Genomic DNA, 15,189 nt, shown 5'->3' with positions numbered 1-15,189 from the left:
AAAAAAAAAACATTGGGTCACCTACATGATTAAGGCTTATGGATGACACTCAGTGCAAACAGATCTCCCAGGCAAAGCCCAGCGGTACCATTAGGTTCAACACTACCTTCTCATTATGCCTGACTTAAGTGGGCAGTCTCCATCGGTAGGCCAGAAAAAAAGTGCAATGGGGGATCTTTCTCTTTGCTAATTAGCTCCTCCCTCAGCAGCAAGGCACCTGTACCCAAGTGCTCAGATGACTGATTTCTTGTTAGACCAAATCAGTTAGCAGTTAACGAATCATCGCCCTGCTAGGCTAATGCTAACTTCTGCTTACGGTGAACTGAAGGGGCATTTTAGACTGAATTTCAAACTGGAGATGTTTCACTCTATGCCGGTAATTGTGTTTGACACTGAATATATATTAGCTGAAAGGTCGTTTAGAGTGTTCGCCTCTCACCAAAGCTCCTCCACTCGGTGTCTAGTCACAGAGCTGCGGCAGTGCTAACATCTTCTCTTATTTATCTGGAGAAGGCCTGAAGCCTCACAGATATTAATGTCTTAATTAAGAGAAGGAATATGTCTGCGGCAAATTGACCGATTCCCATTGATTGCAGACTGAGCTGTTTAAGTTAGCATTGATTCTCCTGCCAGGCCTACATGGCTGTAATTGCAGGAACACAAGGCGGCATGTTTGCCATAGCACATTATTCAAACATGGGCAATCTGCCCCTCTTGATGCTCAGTGTGTCACCGCAATCCTGTGTGCCGCCTGACTTAAGAGTGTCTTAGTTTTACAGGAGATTGCCTGTCATCTTTTTTAAATAGATTGCTTCACATAATATCCCTACTATCTTTATTTATTTAAGATATCTGCCAAAAAAATGTAGGACTGATACAGAGGATTTTTGTTTCATTTTTATTTAAGTGTCCGAAAACCAATATGGAAAGCCAATTTTTCATTATTGTTTTTTGTCTTTTAACACAATAATAAACAATTATTAAACTACTGTAATAAAAATATAATGCACATTAAGAATATCTTGAATACTCATAATAACCATTGTTATGAACCTTTAATTAATAATCATTATTTATTATTAATATTATTATCATTATTATTATTATTATTAACTGTTATCATAAATATTAATCATTAATTGATAATTATTATTTATAATAATGATAATAAAAATGGTTATTATTAATGATTAATAATAATAATGTTATTATTATTAATTTTGTTCTGCTAAGTTTTTTTTTTTTTTTTTTTTTTAATCTAAATTGTCTCAACTTTAGTTTGAACAATTTTGGGGGCATGTTTCAATATTAAGCTTAAAATGCTACACATTTCTCACATTCAAATGAATGGCTGTTATAGAAACTAAATGGTATGCAAATGATACAATAAGTTACTTTACCTGTAAATACAGTTGTTTCATTTAGAACACTCGATAGTGTAATGGCTTTGTTTTGTGCTATTCTTGGCAGCGCTTATTGGTTGACTTGATATTGAAGAACTGATAACCAATTAAGTATAGTGATTAATATTTGTAAAAAAAATAATAATAATAATTTATATATATATATATATATATATATATATATATATATATATATATATATATATATATATATATATTGGTCATACCATTATTGGTCCATCTCCAATAGTTTTTTTTTTTTTTTTCATATTTAAAATTTAAATGGAAGTCAGTGTCTAAAATCTAATTCCCCATTTCACAATTTAAAAAATGCCAGCATTCTTATCTTTTTAAGACTTTACCATCATTTCTTTGCCTGAATAAAGGATTCCTCTCACAGCATGTCCAGCATGCTGTGATTTAATATGAGTGTGTTTCTCAGAGGGAGACCCCAGCTGCCTCTGCCATAAATGTTAGCTGAGCAGGTGTTGTATATGGTGTACACCATTTGAAAATGATGGATTGTTTCGTGTACTTGATGTGTTTATTTATTATTTATTTAGCACACAAACAAAGTGCAGACCCACACTTCTCTTTAGGAAGCACAATTTAGAAAAAATTTACATTTATGAAATTGAATTCAAAATTAAATTAAATGGAAAAAAGTGATTTTGCTATGCTAATGTAGACACTGTCTAGCATTACCCTGATATGGTAAGTATAAATGTATATATAATAATTTAAGTTTACTCTATTGAGAAGGCAGCTTGTAATGATAAGACACAACATAGATGTCTTGCCATGCATGAGTGAGATTCACTTTCACGCAAGACTGAATACACAATACAATACAATTCACACCAGTCTATTGTGATATAATCTCTTTCAGAGCTAACCTATCCCTATATGGCACATTAAAACGAAATGAAAACTGTGGTTTGTCACATTATATGTCAGTCAGATGGTCTCTTCCTGTCTAAGTGGGTTGTTCTTGGCCAGAAAAAGCTACAGTGGGGACCAGGCTCTATGCTGAAAGTCAAAAGTCTGGCTACGTGAGTCTACTGGAATGTTATCTTTAGCATTATTAGATTTGCCCTGCTGGTACATTAAGGTCTTTATATGGAACCAGACCTTTGTAGAGTTGAATCACAGTTATGGCTCATCTCTTTCTTAGGTTCAAGTGAAGAAAAGCAAAGCCTTCAAGTGGTTTAAGAAGCTCCAGGAGTCGAGGCCTGAGTTCCATCAGCAGAAACTTGAGGACCTTCTTCCAATCCCCCTTCAACACATCCAGCAGTAAGTTGTGAAGGCCATATACATGTGAAAGTGTTTGATCTATCTAATTTATCTAGATTTTTTTTTCGCTAACACTTTCCAATAAGGTTCTATTCGTTTACATTAGGAAATGTTTTAGATATTATGAATTAACAACAAACAAAATGTATTATTTAATAATCTTTAATGAACATTAACCAAGATTAATAAGTGCTATATAGTTGTTCATTTTTAGTTCATGTTAATGAATGTAGTTAACTAATGTTAACAAATACATCCTTATTGTAAAATTTTACCATTTTTGTGGAATGTATATATGGTTTTGATATTTTAAGCAATGTTTTAATTAGCATGCTAACAGAGTGCTTTGAGTTTGCTGTTTGCATGGTAAAATCCTCAGTAAGTTGCGTGTTATGTAAATGTGAATTCATCCCCTTTAAAGTACCATTGCTACAGCCATACAAATTCAGATGGACAATTTTTGGTCACTGTGTTGCGTCTTGCATTATTTTTTGAGTGTCCTTCCAGGAGTGTTAAGTTAGATAAAGTTAGAAACTGTCCAACTCTTCAAAACATGTCTCGACAATCCCTGCATTCTGTTCCATTTCATTGCGATCTGTCTAGCTGTTTGTGAACCCAAGAATGCATCTTATGTAAACGGCCCTTAGAAATGCATCCAGGTGGGGTCAGGTGAACCCAAAACCAGTCTACGGTATACAGTGCTTCCTTAAGACTGAATAGTTGTTCAGGCAAGGAGATTTTCAAAATATGTCTTGCACATACACAATACTGTTTAATGGACAGCAAGCACTTATTGCAATTGACTTGAAAAGTTTTCTTTTAATCACATTAAATGTCAGAGTACCTCAGCCATTGAATTTCCAAGGAAATGAAATATATTGGTCAACAGACATGTTCTGTGTGTTTAAACCATCTGCGTTCCTGGAGAGATTATGGACAGCATCAACAAGATGACAGAATTGAGATGCAGTCGTTTCTTGATGGGAATGTAAAGCATTTTGGTTGTGCATCATTATCTTCTGACACAGGCCAGACTACTACAAAAATCTTCTGCTTGGATGTCAAAATCCCTTTATGACATTACATTTTGTTGATCATACCATGTGGATTTTCTTTTAAGCTGAATTTTGGGAACCAACTGATAGCAAGATAACAAAAAGCTGTCGCCAACGGGTTACAATTTTCATGCATGAATTCTCTATCCATATTTCGTTGCATTGGAGGAGTCACTGCGCAACACATACCGAGACTTTCAAAGACAGACATAATTATTTTTTGATGTCATGCTCATGCCTGCCTTCAGACGGTCCACGAACTGTCAAAATCCTTTTTGTTAAGCTAATGATTTTGTTGGCTGTAATTTCATGCAGTCGTAGTCTCAGCAGTTCATTAGTGTAACAAGGTGCGAAATGAGCTAGAACATGCTTAAGAGCCACAGAAAATTACATGGCATTCCTTTATCAAGCTGCTTAAGTCCATCTTAATTAGGCTTTAATGTCACTCCCACTTATTAAATGTAGTTTCTAACATGGAAGATGACAAAAAATATGTCTTTCTTGCATTGGAGATAATTATCTCTTCATATTCATTCTTTGTAAGACTATTCTTCTACTCCTGTTATGTGATATGGAAGTGTCCGCCATCATTTTCGCCTGATATGGTTCATGTAGTGGTTGACCAATATGTGTTCTTCAGTGGCCGATGCCAATTCCAACATCTATAGAGCAGGTATATATACAGTATATTACAGTATACAGTGCTGTGAAAAAGTATTTGCCTGATTTCTTTTGTTTTTGTGTATATCTCATAATAAATTGTTAAAAAAATTCTAACAAAATCTAACATAAAACAAAGGCAATCTGAGTAAACACAAAACACAGTTTTTAAATGATAATGTTATTTATTGAAGCAAAAAAGTTATCCAATACAAACTGGGCCTGTGTGAAAAAGTATTTGCCCCTTAGTGACTAAATCCAAAAATCTATGAAACTGCATTCATAATTGGGTTCAGCTGGACTAGACACGCCCAGGCCTGATTACTGCCAGCACTGTTCAATCAAATCAACAACTAAATAGAACCTTTTCAGCAGCATGAAGTCGGCTAAAAGGTCTCACCCAGTACACATTATGACAAGGTCGAAAGAAATTCCAGAAATGATGAGAAAATAGGTGATTGAAATACATCAGTCTGAGAAGGGTTACAAAGCTATTTTAAAGGCTCTGGGTCTCCAAAGAACAACAGTGAGAGCCATTATCTCCAAATGGAGAAAATTTGGCACAGTAGTGAACCTTTCCAGGAGTGGCCAACCTTCCAAAATTCCTCCCAGAGCACAGCAACGATTCATCCAGGAAGTCACAAAAAACCAAGGACAACATCCTAGGAACTGCAGGCTTCTCTTGCATCAATACAGGTCAATGTTCATGACTCCACTATCAGAAAGACCCTGGCCAAAAATGCCATCCATGGAAGAGTGGTGAGGCAAAAACCACTGCTAATTCAGAAGAACATTAAGGCTTGTCTGAATTTTGCCAAAACACACTTTGGTGATCCTCAAACCTTTTGGGAGAATATTCTGTGGACTGATGAGTCGAAAGTGGAACTGTTTGGAAAATAGGCGTCCCGTTACATCTGGCATAAATCAAACACAGAATTCCACAAAAAGAGCATCATACCTACGGTCAATCATGGTGGTGGTAATGTGATGGTGTGGGGGATGCTTTGCTGCTTCAGGGCCAGGGCGACTTGCAATAATTGCAGGAAACATAAATTCTGCTCTCTACCAGACAATCCTAAAGGAGAACTTCCGGTCATCAGTCCGCGAGTTGAAGCTCAGGCGCAACTGGATTATGCAGCAAGATAATGATCCAAAGCATAGGAGTAAGTCCACCTCTGAGTGGCTCAAAGAAGCAAAATTAATGTTTTTGAAGTGGCCTAGTCAAACTCCTGACTCAATTGAGATGCTGTGGCAGGACCTTAAACAGGCAGTTCATGCTCAAAAACCCTCCAATGTGGCTGAACTAAAGCAGTTCTGCAAAGAAGAGTGGGCCAAAATTCCACCACAGTGTTGTGAAACAGTGATTTCAGTTATCGGAAGGATTTGGTTGCAGTTGTTGCTGCTAAAGGTGGCACAACCAGTTTTTAAGTTTAAGGGGGCAGTTAGTTTTTCACATGGGTGATATAGGTGTTGGATAACTTTGATTCAATAAAAAGTATATATATTTGGAAACTGTATTTTGTGTTTACACAGGTTGCCTTTGTTTTATGTTATATCTCATTTGAAGATCTAAAACAATTTAGTATGAAAAATACACAAAAATAGAAGAAATCAGGACTGATACTGCTCAGATACAGCACTGTATACGTTTTATTATAGCTGATATATGGATAAAACAAATTAATGATGACAAATAAGATGTTTCCTCCACTGAATATACAGTGTCACAGCAAAAGAAAAGACAATTTTACCAGAGTTGTGAGTTTGCAGTCTGAATTTAATGTGATAGGTTAAAAAGTCTAAGCATGAAATAATAGAAAGACAACACAGCTTTTTTGCACTGTGTTTGCTGGACACAAAAAACGAAAGCAAAGCATGACCAGTGTAGTCTGATTCACGAATGAATAACTCTCGTGAGCTGATTCTTTTAATGAAGATTCATGAACTCATGTGTTAGTGTTTTGAATCAGTCTAACAAACTATACAGGTTTTCCCACTGCGAAAACCAAAAAAAAAATAAAAAAAAAAAAACCAGCAGATTCATCAGCTTGTCCGACATATTGGTCTATCACTAGTTTCGCCATTTGCAAAATGTCAAAATCCTACTTATTTACAGATGCCAGCCTTTAGAAGGTGTGGGCGATCCTTTCAGTTTTTTTTGTTGTTTTTTTCATACAGCAAACTGCAGTATTTCGTGCTAAACACCGCCTTGGAGAGTTGTGCCGCACACTGATTTTTCTCCACCAACTTATCATAGAGATATCCTCTAATTTCCCTTGGAACTGGCGAGCGCTGACATCTCAATCAGTGTGTTCAAAGACACCCTTGATCTGATCTCATCCTCTCAGGCCCTGATCACTGTGTTTTCCATTGTAACCCCCCCCCCCCCCATTGATTCTACCTCTTCGCTCTTGGAAAGTGAGGACGCACAGGGGGCGCATAATTGCATGATGATCTTAAGTGGCGCGACAGAAGAGCTCCATTCTCAGAGAGTGCAGATAATCAGGAGTACCGCCTCTAAACAGGGACTCGAGAGGAAATTGTTGTCACTTATCCAGCTGGAAGATGATGTATGGCAATGGTGAGTGTGTGTGGATCATGGTGGCTACTTAAAACATGGAGCAAGACTGCTGGGAGGAAGGATAAATTCACTCCTATTATTAAAAGCTATTACTGGAACTGCAGAGAAGAGATCTTAGTCTCTTTTTCCCTATTTACACCTGGTATTAACATTCCTCTCGGATGATCCGATCACAAGTGGTCAGAAGAGACAGAACACCATTTACACCTGGTATTTATGTTCATTTCCTGTGACCAGTTGTGATCAGATATTGACGAGGGGAGGGTTTCTGATTTCATAATGACATACATCACTTACTACATCAGCATTTTGCAGCATGTTGATAAAGTGCAAAAATGTAAAACGTAAAAGTACTGAAAATTCAGCACATTCAAAATGTTGCTCACAAATCTGCTTGAAAATGCATTGGAAAGCACATAAATTTCACTACACATTTACGCTTCTCATCCACACTAACACCTTCCTTCAATTAAAACTGAGCATTTCAAAAACACTCTTCATTTCCCCATTCTCCATTCCACATGCTTTGGAAAACAGTGACGTTCAGAAACTTTTCGGAGTTTTCAAGCAAAAATATATTAGTCTAGGTGTGGCCTTAACCCAGGGCCACCCATAAAGGGGGAAAAAGTGGACAGCTTTCAGGGGCTCAGTCACTGAGGGGGGACCAAGAAAGATAGATCAACACCCCTGACAGTGCTATGACATCCAGAGATCGCCCGCCGGAGATCGTGCACATTGCCCTCAACAAATATAGCACTCCAACATATAACGGCACGCGACTTTCTGAAAATCTCAGAAAGTCCAGGTTATTCTTTTCCTCCGGAAATCCAATTCACTGCATTTCTGCTTGATTTCATACAGACTTGACATTGTCCACGCCCTCAAATTTAATACACCATGTTCCAAATTATTATGCACATGCCATTTTTGTTTTTCCAAAACAGTCAGTATGATTAAGGATTTTATCCTCAACAATTATTTTACAATGTGGATGTTATTACATGTGAAAGAACTGATAATGTCAACAGCTTTATTGATATTTGGAAAAAAAAACACAAAATATGTTGTTCCAAATAATTATGCAGAATGCACTTTGAAAACAGTCAATGGGTTATAATGAACTCGAAACAGAAATCTGTCATATGTTCTGCATGGACAGATCATTTTGCAAAAAATAAACAATTTAAAACAAAAACCTATTTACAGTTCAAGTAAAATATTAATATATGAGCCCTTCTTTGAGATGACTTCAACAACTCTCTCATCCATTGAACTTGTAAGTCCATGTATAGTTTCTGCCAGTATTTCATCTGAGGATGTCAGTATTGCCTCCCAGAGCTGTTGTTTGGAGGTATATTGCCGCCCACCCTCATAGATCTTCCTTTTAAGGATGCTCCACGGGTTCTCGATTGGATTGAGGTCAGGGGATGATGGTGGCCACACCATGATTTTTTCTCTTTTTATGCCCATAGCAATTAATGAGTCAATGGTGTTTTTTGCAGCATGGGATGGTGCTTTGTCCTGAATGAAAATCATTTTGTATCAGAAGGCACGATTCTTCTTTTTATACCATAGCAGAAAATGGACTTTTAGGAACTCCACATATCTTACAGAGGTCATTTTGACACAGTCAGGGACCCTAAAGGGACCTACCATCTCACTTCCTAATATTCCAGCCCAAATCATCACTCCACCACCTCCTTGCTGACGTCTCAGTCTTGTTGGAACAGGGTGGCCATTCACCAACCATCCAGAACTCCATCCATCTGGACCATCCAGTGTAGCACGGCATTCGTCAGCAGGGTCGGGAGGGTTACTTTTGAAATGCATTCCACTACAGATTACATGCTGCAAAATGTAATTTGTGACGTATTCCATTAGATTACTCAAGGTCAGTAACGTATTCTAAATACTTTGGATTACTTCTTCAGCACTGGTAGATTTTTTTCACTTGTTTTGCCAATAAAACTCTGCCAGTACAGTAAGACAAAATACACATTAAAAATACATTCTCTGAAAAACCTAAATATCTTTTGCAGTGTTGTTTCTAAAACAAGATAAATCAAATTGATCTTGTTTTAAGAATGTTTAGATATTTTTATAGGAAAACAATGAAAACTATCATCAAGAATAAGATTTTTGCCCTAATATCAAAGGTCTTACTAGAAAAAGAAATTATGATCCAGCGTGAATTTTCTTGATAAAAAAATATGATCGTGCCTGGTAACGTGCATGTAAAATGGCTAGAAATAGCATTTTAGCTTAGCGTAAAGCTGAAAATTTACACAAGGTTTATTTCTATTTCTTCTGCTCCAAACTTACTTCAAACTTACTGTAACAAGTTCTTAGTTCGGGGCAATGGAGGAGTCAGGAGACAACAAAGTATGTTCAAGGTCAGTCCTTTTATTGTCTTTCTGCACCATACACACAATCGACAGTAACTGTCAATAACAAAGGAATAGGATATCTAATAACTGAAAGCACTCCAAACATAAACACAATCTCTCTTTGAGTACGGGCTGTCGTGCTTGATGAACACTCTCCCCCTCTGATGCTTCGGCATGCCTTTTAAGCCTCCCTCCGCCATCACTATAATGAGAGACAGGTGTTAGAAATAATTATGAGCCAAGTGACGAGCCTTAACACTCTCCCTCTACCGCAGACTTACACATGACCACGCCCCCCATTGTATTTTAAATACGTAATCCCGTTACATGTATTCCGTTACTCCCCAACCATGTTCATCAGTGAATAAAACTGTTTGAAAATGAGTCTTCATGTAATTCTGAGCCCACTGCAAACATTTCTCTTTGTGAGCTTTGGTTGGGGTTGGCTGAAATGCAGCTTTATGCACAACTGCCAGCCTCTGAAGGATCCTGCATCGAGAGGTTCTTGGGACTCCGGAGACACCAGCAGCTTCAAATGCCTGTTTGCTGCTCAACAGTGGCTTTTTCATAACTGCCTTTTTAATAACATTAATTTGTCTGACAGAAACCTTTCTTAATAAGCATTTATCTGACCGAATTCTTTTGTGCTGTGAATCACTCACAAATCTTTTGACAGTTCGATGATCTCTATTCAGTTTTCGCGATATATCAATTGTTTTCATGCCTTTTGTAAGACATTGCACTATTTCACGCTTTTCATCTTCAGAAAGATCTTTCTTCCTCCCCATATTGCATGAGAACTGTGACTTGCTTAATAATGTGGAACAACCTCTTTAAGTAGGTTTCCATTTAACTAAGATCGCCTGGCAAACTAATTAACTAACCTGTCTGAGATTGATACCGATTATCTTAAAACATATGAGAAATAAAACAAACGAACACTTTCTTTGAATAACTCAAACCTGAATGTTTATTTTAATGAAATCCTACTGATATGTTACTTGCATAATAATTTGGAACATGGTGTATTATGCATTCCGATGCAGAATTACCATTTTCTTGCAGAGTTTGATTCCAACTCTAATTAAACACACCTGGACCAACTAATCAAAGTCTTATTTTACTTGGAAATTACAGCCACATGTGTTGGAACTAAACTCTGGAAGGTGGCTCTCCAGGAGTTGTAATGCAGGACCCTGCTCTAGTGTGTAGGCACCCTTAGCATTTACAACAAAGATGATGTGGTCACATACGTGTTTTGACTTCTTCCAAATTTGGTCTGAATGATCAGATCATAACACATTTTGGACCCCGTTAACACTTGCATTTAGTGCTGTCCACTTAGGATTGGATCACTTGAAATGGATGTTAATACCAGGTGCAAATGGGGTCTTTCTCGTTGTGTCCCCTGCTCAGTCTCCTCTCCATCCTCCTTTCCATCCATGTGGTCTTCTTGACCAAGACATTGATTGGGTCTAGCATTAGTTCTTGTTGTTTTAAGCCCTACAGTAATAAAACAGGCGTGACTTTATTCTTTAAACCTGTACAGATCCATAATGGATTTGTATGTCTTCAACATTGATGTTACAAAGTACCATATAAGAGGTTAATCCTTCATTTTGTGGCAAATTCTTAACTCTGAGTGGGTCAGAAGGTCACGGCCATTTCTCTTTTACATGCAGAGAGCTTCAAAAAGTGGAGGAGTGCTTGTGATAATGGAGCCTAGCCATTATTAAGCTGATAGTGTCAGGGCTGTTATATAGGCTTGTGCTTACATTGCAGATGGGTTCAATTCAGTCGGTGCTTCAAACACAACATAATGAGAGGTGGTTCAGAAGGTTTTCACTCAGTTAGTGTTTGTTTGCAAAGGTGTTGATTGAACTCTTTTAAAAGCAGCTGTGTAGCAGTGCCCTCCTAATCATGGTTTCTTTGCAGTCTAGATGTAGCTTTTACATGTAAGTTGATAGGTCACATCCTCCGTATCTATGGTTAAGACAAGACCTCGGACTTCACCTCCTCTCTTCTTTTGATCTCTCCAAATGGATGATGTGAAAGCTCACTTGTTTCAATTCAGCCAAAGTCTTGAAGGACTAACACGATTAGAATCTTCAGTCTTTAAAAAAAAAAAAAAAAAGCTTTTTTATTTAATATACTTACTCTCAGAACTGGTATTGATCCCCTAAATATAAAATTATCCTCATCTCATCGTCCTTGATATGCTGACCCCAGGTAGTGATTGCCTTCCACAATGGTCAGCTCTTGAGTTGAAAAGACTTATTGAAATTCTCGGAGGCTATCAGACAATCTACTTTATGTCTTGCTTTTTGTTAATTAGTTTCGGGTGCTTGGGAACAGTCAAAGTATGGCGAAAGTTGTTGTAGCTCTTATTCGCGTAACTCTTTTTGAAGTGCCTGTCATAGAAACTGTCATACAGTTATATACATTTAGGCTTGTTATTTCGTTAATTAAAGACAATGGTTTGCATGCCTAATGAGGAAGATTTCAAGAGCACATGTCAATTCGGTGGAATTTTAGCAGTCCAATTAGCAGTTTCAGTATTCTTAAATGATTACATTACGCTATGGGTCCAATTAAGATGGCATGTTTTAGGTAATTATTTCAACAATTCAAGTTTGATTGATTGAGGCCCTTAAAAGTGTACTCCATAATGTTTCCCTCATTAAAAAGTTTACACACTATTATTTTTACTTTAGAAAAAAATAAATAAATGGTGTACACAATAAAACGGTTTTATTGTACATTGAGGGCTGGCACGTTAAGATCACATGACCAGCCGAATACTGTTTGCTCAGTAACTCCACTGTAATCAGAAACTTTAGTTTTTTGGAATCTAAAATTAATTTTGGCTGACTAGGAATGGTGCATTTCTACAATGGCATTGGTAACTTAAAGCCTTCGATTTTTCACAATGTGACATCCAAGCCTCTAGATGTCGGTCTAAAACCAAATACGACTGCCTTTTTGGCCAATGTAACATAAACAAATATTACTGGCTCTCTCCATTCAATTGTATAGCATCAGCAAACTGTCCTAAAATGCTTGTTGACCTTTACAGCCGTTATGCTCTCTCCAATGATAGAACCGTAAAGGTTGTTTTCTCAGTACTATAAGATCTCTGATAGATGTATCCTTCGCTGCCTATTAAATCCCACAATCCTGTGCACGTGGTTCCACAATGGTTGAGTTCAAGAAAAAAAATAGCGGCCGAAGAGGCAGTTGATTGCCAATTTGTGTAAACATTTTTTTAAAAATCCCACTTTTTACAACTTTTGATTCCATTTATAGCAAGAAATTAATATTTTAGTTATGAAATATACACTTGGTTATTGCCAGAACTCTTGATTTTGTTCTAGATTATTAGACTATTGTGGTTCGGTTGGATGAATGAAGCAGACACATTACCTTTAGTGGACACCAGATGGCAATAATCTGTTGCTGGTATCCTAGCAACAATATGACATTATGCTGCCTCAGTAGCCTGTCCAAAACCAGTTTCTGGAGGTAACTTCGTATGCAAACGCTGTCTGTTGTGTCATTGACTGATAGGGCAGCGAGGCAACAAGACAGCTACCTTTGGTTTCGGAAGCAGCCCCTAAGCCAACATAACCAATGTCACGGGGCTCACTTACTATTGCAGAAAAAAATGTTTTTTTTTTTTTTTCAGCCCTTTTTCTCCCCAATTTGGAATGCCCAATTCCCAATGTGCTCTAAGTCCTCATAGTGGTGTAGACATTCCCCTCAATCCAGGTGATGGAGGATGAATCTCAGTTGCCTCTGCATCTGAGACCATCAATCCGTTCATCTTATCACGTGGCTTGTTGAGCATGTTACCACGGAGACATAGCGTGTGTGGTGGCATCACGCTATTCTCCACGGCATCCACCCACAACTCACCGCGCACCCCACCGAGAGCAAACCACATAATTGCGACCACGAGGAGGTTACCCCAAGTGACTCTACCATCCCTAGCAACCGGGCCAATTTGGTTGCTTAGGAGACCTGGCTGGAGTCACTCAGCACGCCCTGGATTCGAACTCGCGACTCCAGGGGTGGTAGTCAGCGTCTTTACTCGCTGAGCTACCCAGGCCCCAGAAAAAGCTATTTTTAAATGCAATATCAGTGTAGTCAAGGCTGAAAATATGCATTTTGTTAATGTTTGTTACATTTTTATTGTAGAAGTTCAGTGAGTGCAGCGGCTAGACTTGCGATGTCTTTGGGGCTTCAAAGACGTTGTTCAGTGCTTATACATCTGCAGCTTTTAAGGAGCAGTAATTATGCAACAACCAGTACCATGCTCAATAACCCATGCAGGATCTTGACAGTGGCTGTTGTCTTTTAATTAGGAATTTGAATGCCTAATGCTCGTATTTAAAGAAAAATAATTAGACAGATATTTCCTCCCTCTCTTTTCCCGCACTGACGTGTGTAACTATGGGGTGACCCGACATATCTGCTGTGGTGGGGTGGTTTGGGGGGAATTGAAAATGTAAAGCTCATTTTATCTGCATATTACAAAGGAATTAGCAAGGCAAGGCATCCTTTGCGGTAACTTGGCCAGTGATACTTTCTAGCAGCGTGCGACACTTCATTAGAATATGTGAACTGTTATAAATACGATTCAGATTACGTTATTGTCTCGTTATCTTCTCTTTGCTTTGCTGCTAATGAGTGTTACAGGGCAGCTAAACGAGCAAGTTCTGTTTACATTATTTGGAATGTGCTTTAATAATGCTCATTAGGCCATTCCTTTTTTTGTAACTCTGCTGCTTTAATTAGATTTCTTGCCCCCCATCTCCTAATAAGGGTATTCGTGGCTGATAATGCCTGTAATGTATTTGTTACTACAAGATGAGACAAGAAGAAAAAGAAGTGAGATTATTTCTCTTTTTAAGTGCCTTTTAATAGAAGGAGGCTTAATTGGGGCTTGTTTGGTTTCCTTTCTCCTTTCATTTCTAATAAGTAATACGGTGCTGCTCTAGTTTCACTTGTGTCAGAAAGCCTGTTTAGTTAGCTTTCATTTAGACTGTTTGTAGGCCTGCAGTATTTTTTGTGCTTCTGCTTTGTAACTAGTTTAGTCTAAAAAAAAAAAAAAAGCAAAAAATTTTTTGAGAAAGTTTTGTGGAAAATGACGGATCTACACCTTTTCTTTTTGACACACTACCGTTCAAACGTTTGGGGTCACTTGCCTAAAATGTTTCTCATTATCTTAAAAACCTTTTGGTCTGAAGGCGTATGCTTAAATGTTTGACATTTTTTTCAAACTGTTTTGTAGACAAAAATATAATTGTGCCAACATATTAATTTATTTAATTACAAAACTAAAATTTTATTTAAAAAATATTTTTTGAAATGGATGACTGAATAATTAAGAAAAGCAGCCAATAAGTGCCCATCATATAGATGGGAACTCCTTCAATACTGTTTAAAAAGCATCCTAGGGTGATACCTCAAGAAGTTGGATGAGAAAATGTCTGCAAAATCTAGGCAAAGTGTGGCCACTTTGAAGATGCTAAAATATAACACAGATCTGATATATTTTGGATTTTTCTAGTCACAACATAATTCCCATATTTCCATTTCTATTATTTCATAGTTGTGATGACTTTACTATTATTCTAAAATGTGAAAAAATAAATAAATAAAGAATGAGTAAGTGACCCTAAACTTTTGAACGGTAGTGTATGTTTTAATGGCCTTTTGCCTTTTTAACATATGGGTGAATCTAATGAAACCTATCAAGAATCCAATGCAATGCAAGAAATGGTGCTAAAAGTAAGCTTCATTTTCTT

At 37.4% G+C, this 15,189-nt stretch overlaps 1 pseudogene; it reads left to right on the top strand.

The window, feature by feature from the left end:
* Window positions 1–15,189, top strand: part of LOC127436597 (rho guanine nucleotide exchange factor 39-like) — a 63,349-nt pseudogene that overhangs the window by 22,833 nt on the left and 25,327 nt on the right.

The sequence above is a fragment of the Myxocyprinus asiaticus genome, chromosome 47, assembly GCF_019703515.2.
Source record: "Myxocyprinus asiaticus isolate MX2 ecotype Aquarium Trade chromosome 47, UBuf_Myxa_2, whole genome shotgun sequence".
Classification (NCBI taxonomy): domain Eukaryota; kingdom Metazoa; phylum Chordata; class Actinopteri; order Cypriniformes; family Catostomidae; genus Myxocyprinus; species Myxocyprinus asiaticus.
This window is presented reverse-complemented; position numbering and strand designations above follow the sequence as displayed.